Source organism: Condylura cristata, unplaced genomic scaffold (assembly GCF_000260355.1).
Source record: "Condylura cristata isolate star-nosed mole 26May11 unplaced genomic scaffold, ConCri1.0 scaffold00018, whole genome shotgun sequence".
NCBI classification, from domain to species: Eukaryota; Metazoa; Chordata; class Mammalia; order Eulipotyphla; family Talpidae; genus Condylura; species Condylura cristata.
Window position 1 is genome coordinate 10,827,162 of NW_004567119.1, and position 11,328 is coordinate 10,838,489.

Sequence of the window (11,328 nt, forward strand, 5' to 3'; positions counted from 1 at the left end):
TGATTACAATATTGTTATTAATTCCTCTATTATATTATCCAGTAAAATGGAAAGTAACAGGAACTCTTTTCATCTCAAATTAAAAATAAGGGAGTTAAATTGCACGCAGTATACACAAGCAGGAAGTACAGCTGAACCTCACAAAAACACTGGGAAATAGGGTGCTCTCATGCTTTCTCTTTCCCTCTGAGAACACATCACCTCTGCTTCTCTCTTCAAATCACCTGCTACAGTTGCACACTCTCTTTTGGCTCCCCAGCATATGTGGCCAGTGTGCATCAGCTGTGTGTCCCACCAAGCCCAAATCTAAATAATTTTCAAGTTCCAGAAAAAAATGGCTCTCTGCTCTGTCTTTAAGCTTCTAAGAGAACAATCTGGATTATCAATGTGTAAATCAGAAGTCCACCAGCTATTGCCAAATGGGGTAGGTCTGTGGGGAAACCAGGTCACGGAGGCCTATACTTGAGCCGGAGGCACTTCTCAGAGAAGCAGATGTGTGGTAAGACTTAGCAGTACTGCATCATCACCCCACTGTTCATACTCTGGAGATGAGCTGAACACTGAAAGGCAAGTCTAGAGAATCTACAAGAGGATCAACTACAGGGCTTGTTTCCAGAGCAACTGCTATAAGCTCTGAAATCCAAGACCACCAGGAAGTATCCCAACGACGACTATTTCGCTTTTCCCATTAGTTGTTTCACTTCTGAGAGGCCTATCCTTTCCTGTCTTAAGTGAGGGGACAAGGACATCTTCCTGTATTCACAATGAGAGGAGCTTAGGGTTTAGTGTGCTCAAAGGAATGCAAATGACTTCAGAGAGCAAGTTCATTTGCTATGTGGGAAAATCACCACTCGTCAAAGCACAGGACAGAGTCTGTGTTTTTCCTTTGGTAGTGAAAGATAATGTCTGGGATTCTCATGTGAGAATCCCATGGGTCCACTGAGCAGTTCCAGACAACCCCAGACTTCACCATTCACCACGCAGAGCAGGTTTGTATGGCAGTGCGCTTACCCAGACATGCAAAGGTTACATGAACACTTAGAGCAGAAGTCGCCCACAGCTTAGGGTGTTTATGCAGATGCCTGTTAATGTTCCTGCAGAGAAACCTGCCATGATCAGGACTCTGATCCCAGTGAGAAGAATTCTTTAGGATCGTGAATAATGTAACTATGCAGTTACCAACAACAAAACTCACAGATATCAAACAGACCTGCCCAAAACAACTTCTGGATTACACATATGCCAAGAACCCTGACTTGGAAAGCAGAGATCATACTCATTCCCAAGTAGATTAGATCTGTGATGGTCAATTTTATGCGCCAACTTTGCTGGACCACATTCCCCAGTTATCAATCAACACTGCTTTATAATTTATATGTTGCTTGTTATGGTACAGTATAGATGCATCTAAAGTTCACAATCAGGTGACTTTAAATGTGGGAAATTCTACTAGCTATATTCTACTTAGTCTGGGCAGGCCTGGTTTAATCTGTTGAAAGGTCGTAAGAAGAAAACTGAGGCCTCCCTGCTGACTGGAAAAGTCCTGTCTGTGGATAACAGCTTAAGACCTTGCACACAAGTTTTTGTCTGCCTTTCCTGGTGACCTGCCCTATGGATTCCATCTGGCCCAACTAGCCATCACAGCTGCATAGTCAAGTTCCTACAATAAATCTCTTAATTTACATCCACTGGTTCTGTTTCTCTAGATGAACACCAAATGATACAGCAACTATTAATCACATAATGACTTAAGACACAACTATTATTAAACCCATTTGCAGATGAGAGAATTGAACTAAAAGAAAGATTAAGAAACTTGCCCGAGTGCAACCATCTCCTTAGTGGGGACAACAGGCCCTAATTCAGGTAGACTGAGGCTCGAACCCAAGCACTTACCTTCTATTCCAGTCTTTCTGAATGTGTCTGTCAATATAAGGAGAGCCTAAACAAGTGAAAAACTATTTCTATGAATTCATTTTGGATTATCCTATAAGCTCTGCAGAGCTGGGCAGATCTGGGAGTATTTTTGTATTTATTCTGAATCATCTTCAATGCTTCCCAAACTTGATTACCCAGAGTCCCAATTTCAAGCACAGGATCAAGGGGTGTGTGCCACTGTCTAGGTAACCCCAGTGATCTCACTCCTGAGTGCGCTCAGGCTGGCTTCTGAAAAGCTCTGGGCAAGGGGATGTCCGGAGACTGTAGATTAATACAAGACTCCTTCGGAAAGTACAGTTTTGTAATCTAAATGAAAACAATAGGAATGGGTAATAGATCTAAACATTCTAACATAAAGATCAGTCAAATTGAACAAGAAAATTTCAATGGGTTATTTTATCTGGTTCAACCAGAAGCAACACATGTTCCTAATATGGATTGAAATATCATTAAAAATCCTGTCAGGCCCTCCCTGGTGGCGCAGCGGGTTAAAGCACTGCACTAAGAAGCTAAAGCCACTTCCGCATGAGTTCGATTCCCGCCTGCCCCGGAGGAGACCACATGGCGAGGCAGACCTCTCCTGACCCGCCCGCTGCTCCCCTCAGCAGTATACTTCATCGATCTACCTGTTCTGCTCCCCACTCTGTCTCTGGTGAAGCCTCTCACCGCCCCTGAGCCTCTGGCCTGTACCCCAGTTCTGTATGCACAAATAAATAAATCTTAAAAAAAAAAAAAAAAGAAAAATCCTGTCAAAGGAAAACGTCTATAAACTTGTTTTGCGAATAAAGCAGGTTATATACAGCCCTGTGTACTGTATAGTACATAGTGTGATCTCAACTATGTTTAAAATGCAGAAAACCCAACATGGATGTACAGAAAACACTGAGGCACCAATATAATAATCGTCGTTCCCACCCAGTGGCTGGATTAGTAGTTTTTCCCATTTTATACTTTCTGACAAAAATGTCCTATCTGTAGCAAAAAAACTGAATCACAATACATAAGAATATTTAAAAGCATGTAAAGAGGCTCGTGAGAAAATGGTAAATGAAAACAATAACCTAGAGGCGGCATCTTTATGAGCCTCTGTGTTAAAATTTTAAATCTCTTTGACAAGATAAAAATCAGGAAGAAATATGTCAAATGTAATCCTGATTATGAGGTGAGGGTGTAGTCGATTTTTTTCTTTCATGTATTTATTTTTTCGGAATCTCCTGTCACAAATATATTCTGCTTTATCATCAGAACAAATCAATGTTTGTTTCTAATTTCACATAGAAATAGAAACAGACAGACAAAGACAGTGCTAACAATAGTAATTCACCATGTGGGAAAATCCCAAGGAGTGCAGTTCAACTTCAAAGGTGTTTATCTACTTAGAGCTACCTTTCTTTAGAATCTACAACCACAGAGAAACTATTGGGCTGTGATGGTGATAAACTGTAAGTCCTGCTTGTCACCCCTGATAGCATCCAGGGCTGCCTGCACTGCCTGTCAGGGACAATATTATCTCCAGGAAACAGGTTTACAATTGAAGGGATGTTTGTAATTGTAGATACAAAGAAGCTACTCTGAAGCATTCATACAAATGATGCTTTCCTTCTATTTATGCTTCATTACCAATGGATGCTGATTCTCACATGGAGAAAGGGAGAACATCACACGTATTCCTGTCTTACTTTTGCTATCTTTACAGTGCTGTCTGGGGCAGGAGGTGCACCCTGGATGCCGCTCTACTGCTGGAATGAGTCAGAGGGACAAATCCTGTCACCAGAGCAGCATTCTGATGTATGACCCAGAGGAGTCCCTCCCTACTCAAGACGGAAGACCCAGCACTGAAGTACATTTTGTGGGCCAGGCCTGATTTCTGGTTTTGAGAAGGGTTTTATGTATAAGGACAACACTGATTCAATTTGGAAGGACAAGACTGTTAATGAGAAGGGATGTGAACTAACTACTGAATGACTGTTTAGTTGATTCTGTCCATACTGAGATTTTTTCATGAGCCAGTTGATATACTTTTGTGGTTTATAGGGAGAATCAATACATTTGAAGAATCTAATATATGCTGTACCACTAAAAAAAACATTTACAGCCCAATTATACTTATTAGTGGGGTAAAAGTACAGCCTAAGAACAGATTAGGTCCATAAACATACATACAAAATTCACTCAACTCAAGATTACTTAATACAGATTTTATACAACCGTGTAAGTAACTGCTTCTAAATTATGCCATTTAAGAGTGAAGAACTAATATAAAGTATAATCCAAGGGAAGAAATTAGGAAGTGGCCTGTACCCCAGCTCTTATGCATCAATAAATAAATGTTAAAAAAAAAAAAAGTGGCCCTACAAAACCTAGGGACCTAGGGTAGCATCGACTCACCATGAAGCTATCTGAGATTTAGGAGGAAAAGAGATATGTAGGGTACATACAATTTTCAAGTTTAAAATAACTGCCAATGAGAATAATTCAATAGAAATTTGAGGGAAAGTTGGAAGAAAGAAGTTTTCTTCCAACCTGTATATATGAAGACATGAACATAAAGAATGATTTACTGCAGCATCATGTCTGTTATGATTCAGAAACAACCCAAGTGCTGTATCGACACAAGAAAATTCTATGTTGCTGTTTAAAAAAAATCATAGAAACTGAAGAAGGACCGGTCTCCCCAAGACAGTCAGAAGGACTTCACCAAGATATTGCAGGACAGGCTTCCCAAGACATGTCACTTTGACATGCAGATTATTTTGAACTGAGGTCAAACAAGGCCCTGCAAACTCATGGGAAACTTTTACCATCCCCTTAGCTACTTAGAAGATGAATGAAAATCAAGGGCATCATCCAAAGTTGGGTTTTTTTTGGTGGCTCTTTTTTTTTTTTTTTTACCAGAAGCAACACTTCTATCAGAGAAACCTACCTATATGGAAGGGCAAAAGCAACTTCAGTGTTCTGGCTTCATCACTAGTCACCTTTTTGTCATGTGAGTTCCCCTCCTTCTCTTTGAAGCCCCAGGCCTGTGTGCCACTACTTAGCTCAGGACAAACACCCTCATTTGCCCCAGCGGGGCCACAAACACATGTTGATTAAATGGTTTCTTTTCTCCTAACAAATCTGTCTGGTATTAATCTGAAAGCTCAACCAGTGTAGGAAGAATCCAGAGTGGCAGGGGGAAAATTTTCCCTCCTCGGGACACTGACACGGTAACATCTCCTAAAACACCAGCCAAAAAGGCAACATGGCAAATATTTCTGTGTACACACAAACACAACACACCCACATGTACCCCTGTTTACTTTCAACAGTATTTGAATATGTGCTCTATATACAGAGAAAGCAGACCAGGATAAACACTGACTCATCAGGCTCGACAGTCGCTTGTGGAATAAAGGCAGATACCACATATTTCTGTACTATTTGAAACTGTTTTCATGTGTTATTTGTGTGTCTCCTAAGAGACAAAAAATTAAAAAGTCACAGAGCTTCTAGTAAGGTGAACTACAGGGGTAGGACTATGATGAGAGGTCTGTGAAACTGTCTCCTGTTTTTTTCTGAACATTCTTAATTTCTTCACTCCTTTTCACATTTCTCTCTCGGATATATTCAAAGGAAATTTCACTCATTGTTATGTTCATGTACTATAAAAATTGTTATTAGGACTATTGGTTTCAATACAGAACTGGGGTACAAGCCAGCGGTGCATGAGGTGAGAGGCTTCACCAGAAACAGAGTGGGGAGCAGAACAGATAGATCGATGAAGTCACTGCTGAAAGGAGCAGCGGGCAGGTCAGGAGAGGTCTGCCGCGCCATGTGGCACCTCCAGGGCCGGGGATCCAACTCGCACTGAAGCGGCTGCAGCCAGCTTGCAGTGCTGCGTCCTAACCAGTTGTGCCACCAGGGAGGGCCCAGTTTCCAAGTATTCTTTTTTTTTTTAAAAGATTTATTTATTTATTCATATAGAACTGGGGTACAGGCCAGAGATGCGGAAGGTGAGAGGCTTCACCGGAGACAGAGCAGGGAGCAGAACAGGCAGATCGACGAAGTACACTGCTGAGGGGAGCAGCGGGCAGGTCAGGAGAGGTCTGCCACGCCATGTGGTCACCTCCGGGGCAGGAGGGAATCGAACTCATGTGGAAGTGGCTTCAGTTTCCCAGTGCTGTGTTTTAACCCGCTGCACCACCAGGGAGGGCCTCCAAGTATTCTTGAAGGCCTTTTATTAAATTATGAAAATTTAGAAGCTTTAAAAAAGTAACATAAAAAGAAAGTATAGATAATATTGCAAAGCTCATTACTTAATTTAAGAAATACTTCTGTATCTCCTTTAAAAACTTTCTCTAGGGCCCTCCCTGGTGGTGCAGCGGGTTAAAGCACAGCCCTAAGAAGCTAAAGCCACTTCAGCATGAGTTCTATCCTGCCTGCCCCAGAGGTGACCCATATGGAGTGGCAGACCTCTCCTGACCAGCCCACTGCTCCCCTCAGCAGTGGACTTTGTCAACCTGCCTGTTCTGCTCCCCAATCTGTCTCTGGTGAATCCTCTCACCGCTCCTGCACCTCTGGCCTGTACCCCAGTTACAAATAAATAAAGTCTTAAAAAAAAAAGATAGCATTCTTAAAAAAAAATCCTTCTCTACCCCATTCCTTTAATAACCAATATCCTATATCCTATTATTACCATCATGTATCTTTCTATACTTTTAATACATATGTGGTCCTAAAAATACAGCTGTTATTTGTAAAAATAAATATTGTTTGTATTTCACCTGCGATAACAGGGAGTCTACAAACATTTTGTACATGGATTGCAAAACTTTTTCTATAAGGGATCAGACTGAATATTTTTCAGTTTTGAAAGCCATATGTCCTCTGTTGTAACTAGTCAACTTTGCAATGCAAATGCAAACTGTTAAACAGGCCTGGCTGAGTTTCTATAAAACTTTACAAACGAGGTGGTAGGAGGCTGGGTCCATGGCTGGCTCCTGCTTTACATAAGCGCTATGCTATAGCTATCCTTCCACAGCTTGCATTTCATCATCCAAAACTGTTTCTGAGATTTATCTGTGTGGTCATGTAGCTAGTTTCCTTAATCCAAGCTGCACTACTCTTGACATTCTTGTGCGTGGTTTCTTTGACACATGTGAAATAATTTCTCCAGGGTATATGTGCCTCACATGATAAAATAAAACATGCCATCTGGATTTTCAAAATATAGGTAGCCAATTACCCTCACCACTGGCTCCCCCCGCTTTCCCACTGGTGTGTAATGCCGTCCTGCTGTAGCATATAATACTGCACTGTATGTTTCCACTCACTTATTTTTTGGCTCTGTTTTGTTCATTGAACTGTTTGTTTACTGACAAAATGCTGTCTAAATTGCTCCCATGAGTCTCTCTATCCAATCTGATCTTCAAAACTGCCTTGGTTATTCTGGCTCTTCCTTATAAATTTTATAATCACATTCTCAAGTTAAAAAAAAAATCATCTTCTGTTTTTTATTAAATTTTTATTGAATGCTACGACCAAGTATCAAAGGGGACTATCACAGGTGGGTAAGACTTTAGGCAGACCAACATTTAAATGATAATGCTTGAAAAATGGGTTTAGGGTTCAATATTTCTCTGCCCCCCTCCCCCTTTTTTTCTGCAATGAATAAATCCTCACAGCAGATAAAATATTTTAGCTGGAGTAGCTGGGGTGTTTACCTCCATGAGTCATTGGGATCCATTATTCAAAGCTGGTAGGGTGGTAAGAAGAGTTCCTAACTTTCCATTATGGCATTGACTGCCACAGGCACCAACCAGCTTATTATCTCTCGCTCCTACTTCTCTCTGAATTAGTTTCCAAAAATGCCATTCCATTTACATTGTTCTAGCTGTTATTAATAGCTGTATATGGGAGACAAAGTTACAAATTCAAACAAATTTTTAAATCTTATATAGTAAATATCTCAGAATTTTATAAAGCACTTTGGTGAATCAGACTTTAGGATCACATTTTACATACTTTTTTTACATAACTTCTTCTTGCATATTGATTAAAAATGTGATCACCAGATTTCTTCACTGTAGAGGTTCATTACCTCCTTTACAATGAAAAATTCTAAAATGTGTTAAGACAGTGTTAAGGATTGCTCTCCCAACAATTTTCTACTCAAATTTTAGGAGTCACCGATGAGCCTTGTCTGAATCAACAATTAACACTGAGAATTACAAAATGATGATTTTCTGATTCTACAATTTCTTTTACATGGACTTGAAAACTTTTTTTTTAAGGTTTATTTATTTATGCATACAGAGCTTGGTACAGACCAGAGGTACAGGGCGGTGAGAGGATTCACTGAGACAGAGTGGGGCGCAGAAAAGGCAGTCTGACAAAGTACACTGCTGAAGGGAGCAGCGGAAGAGACAGAAGAGGTGTGCTGCGCCCTGTGGATCACCATCACCACCACCACCACCACCACCCACCCCCGCTAGACAGAACTCTCACTGAAATGGCTGTGGCTAGCTTTGTAGCGCTGTGCTTTAATCCACTGCAGCACCAGGAGGGCCCAGACTTTAAAACATTTAATGTGTTAGTAATCATTATCAATTAAATTTTTCGATACTCAAAATGTCACAGATTTGCCCAGTGGGCAGTCTCTTGCAGTATTTCTCTAGGTTGTTCTGACATTACCCCATTAATTGAATACCTTCTAGCTTCCTGATAATAGAACCTTCCTGGTCATTTGAAACTAATGAACCTAAAAGAATTCAACTGGAATATGAGTATGGATACTGGTATATATGTGTATATATACACAAGGTTGGCAGTAGCCAGCCAAGTCTAGCAGATAGAAGACAAAGTTTTGTTTTCTAAAACTTTGTATTTTCAAAAATATTTGCAAAACTTCTACAGGCCCATGTTTAGTTTTATAGTTAGAAAAAAAAGCAACACATTTATAAAAATCACTGATTAAAGAAGGTGAAAGGGAAAAAGCCATGATAGGAAGGAAACAGGGATAAAATGATTTTTGGCAAAGATCTACCTGTCACTTTTAGGAATTCTCAAAATATGTCTTCCAATTAGCCAATTTTATAGAAAACTTTTGCTCAGACCATGAATAATATTTCCTTTCGCAGCTCCTTTGAATGCCACCAATGATTCAAATACACAGTAATAATAAAAGGGATACTTTTACTACCTCCAAAAAAACTTTTTTTGAGTGAAAAGTTATATACAGAATTGTTAAATATTATAAATTCATACCTTGAAGAACGATGCTCTGGTTTATTTCGTTCGTTGCGATCTGTAAAGAAAGAAGACAGCTCTATGTCACAGTACGCTTTAGAAGCACTGGAAAAGAAGTTCTTAAACACCAGCTGCCATCCCAGTAGATGTGCTCGGAGGTTTCTGCATCTTTCCCAACAGGTCTCTTCCCAAGGGTTGAGAGGATTTGTCAGACAAGGAGGTAGAAAGGATACAAAGAAAGACAACCATAGAAAGGTTCTGTGGCTTTTAAAACCATCTAGTTGGAAAATATTTTATTACATGTATTACTTAATTTTCAAAGGTCTTTACAATTTTAAATACTTGGCTAAAACCAAAACAAATGTAGCTAAGGGAAGAAAGAAAAGAGACTGAAAAGCCACAAATTACTCAGTTCGAAAAAATCATTCCATGAATCATGGTTGGCAAAGGCTTCTCAGGACGGAGAGGGGGAAACTGAGCAGTCAGCTACAGCAACATCTGCAAATCCACTAAGACCAGCACAGCCTCATCCTTAACTCTCCATCACCCAACGTATTTCAGAAGTTGGATTTCAATATTTCACAAATAACTAGATCTCCCGTGCTACAGGGGGGTGGTTCTCAATGAGGGGCATTTCTGTGTTGCTCCATCCAACACCCACCCCCAGCCAGGAGATATTTAGCAATGTGTGGTGACATGTTTGGTTATCATAATGGACGATGAAAGAGCTACTGGCACCTACTGGTCAGAGACCAGGGATGCTAAACACCCTACAACGTACACTACAAAAAAGAATTATCCTGCCCAAAATGTTAACAGTGCTGAGGTCAAGAAAACCCTACTACAGGGTAGGAAACAGGAGCATAGCAGCTTCCAGTTTTCAGAGGTGTCTCTTTGTTTTGTTCTAAGGTGTCTCTTTGTTTTCTTCTAAAAGTTAATCAAGTTAAAGACTGTCACATACAAGAAAAAGAATCACACAACCCACAGCCTGTCCTTTCTGACGCTGAGGATTGACATTTTACAACATATGCTTAAACATAAATACATGAAGTAAAAAGGTCTCAATGTTATGGAAAAACTAACAACAGACAGCAGTAATATCTGATGCAATGTTTTTTTGAATCCAATGCAGTATTATCAAAATGTAATTTTCCAAAATATCTTCTAAATTAATACTAACAGGACAGAATATAATGGTAAAGCTTAGAAAGGAATTCCTTTTTTGTCCTCAATTTTACTGCTGGTGGAGCAGCAATGTCATAATTAAAAATAATGAAAACTTGCTTTAAAACTTTTAGATAATAATGGAAGAAAAGCTATGTGATGTACATAGTCAAATACATATATTTCTGAATGGGTTCATAACAAAAAAGGAAAAACAAAGTTAAACCAAGGAGTCGATACACAGCAAAACAGTGTTCTCTGAAAGACTAACTAACCAGTAGAAAGAGTCACAATAGAACATGTTTATTTAGATCTAAATGCTCTGAAAATGCACAATGATAATCTGCTTCTGGTTCCAATTTCTATACACAGAGAACTAGTATTACTGTCGCTTTGAAAACTTGCTTTAATTTAACTTGATCTGACCCCTCCTTTCAGCAAAAATGTCTTTTTCACTTGCTAGGTACTGAAAGTTTAAAATCAGCAATAGAGCACACACTTGAATCATTTTTCAACAGCTCCTCTTCAGCTTTAAGCCTGTTAGCTCTGCTAACAAGAAAATAAAATGTAATGAATGTCTCAAAGTAAAACTAGAGACTCGCTACAGATCAGCTCTCCTTACACAGCCAGCACCAGCTCTTACCTGCGAGTACAGATGAACTAGGAGTTAGCCCGCAGCACCGTCAGAGGTGGCTGGGATCGGAGCTTCTCACAGTGTGCTAGGCATGCACTACTGAGGGCCCCCCCCCCCGCCCCCAGACTGTCCCAGGGCTACGCCACACAGGAGGAGGGGAGAAACAGAGCCACAACCCATGTAAACAAGACTCAGCATCCAAGGCTTTCCTCCTGGCCTGTTCTGACTGGAGGCTGGGCTCTGCCCATTCGCACAGCCTGGAATGCAGCCACTCAGGAAGTGGACGGCTCATAGCTCTCCTCCATTCTTGGTTGAAACAGGAAATTCTACACTCATTTTTATACTTTCTGTTTTATGAAAACACA

General features: G+C 40.3%; 1 protein-coding gene across 2 annotated transcripts in view; it reads right to left on the reverse strand.

Annotated features, from left to right (window-relative positions):
- The window catches only part of SH3D19 (SH3 domain containing 19), a 78,736-nt gene extending 67,694 nt beyond the window's left edge, over positions 1–11,042 (reverse strand). The window contains exons 1-2 of one of the 2 annotated variants that reach the window (XM_004685202.2): positions 10,973–11,042; positions 9,184–9,223 (exon numbers count right to left, since the gene is read on the reverse strand). The gene's annotated coding sequence lies outside the window, so the exon portion shown is untranslated. The remainder of the gene's footprint in view (positions 1–9,183; positions 9,224–10,972) is intronic. The other variant, XM_012726967.1, reaches the window with a different exon arrangement.
- Positions 11,043–11,328: the final 286 nt, after the last annotated feature.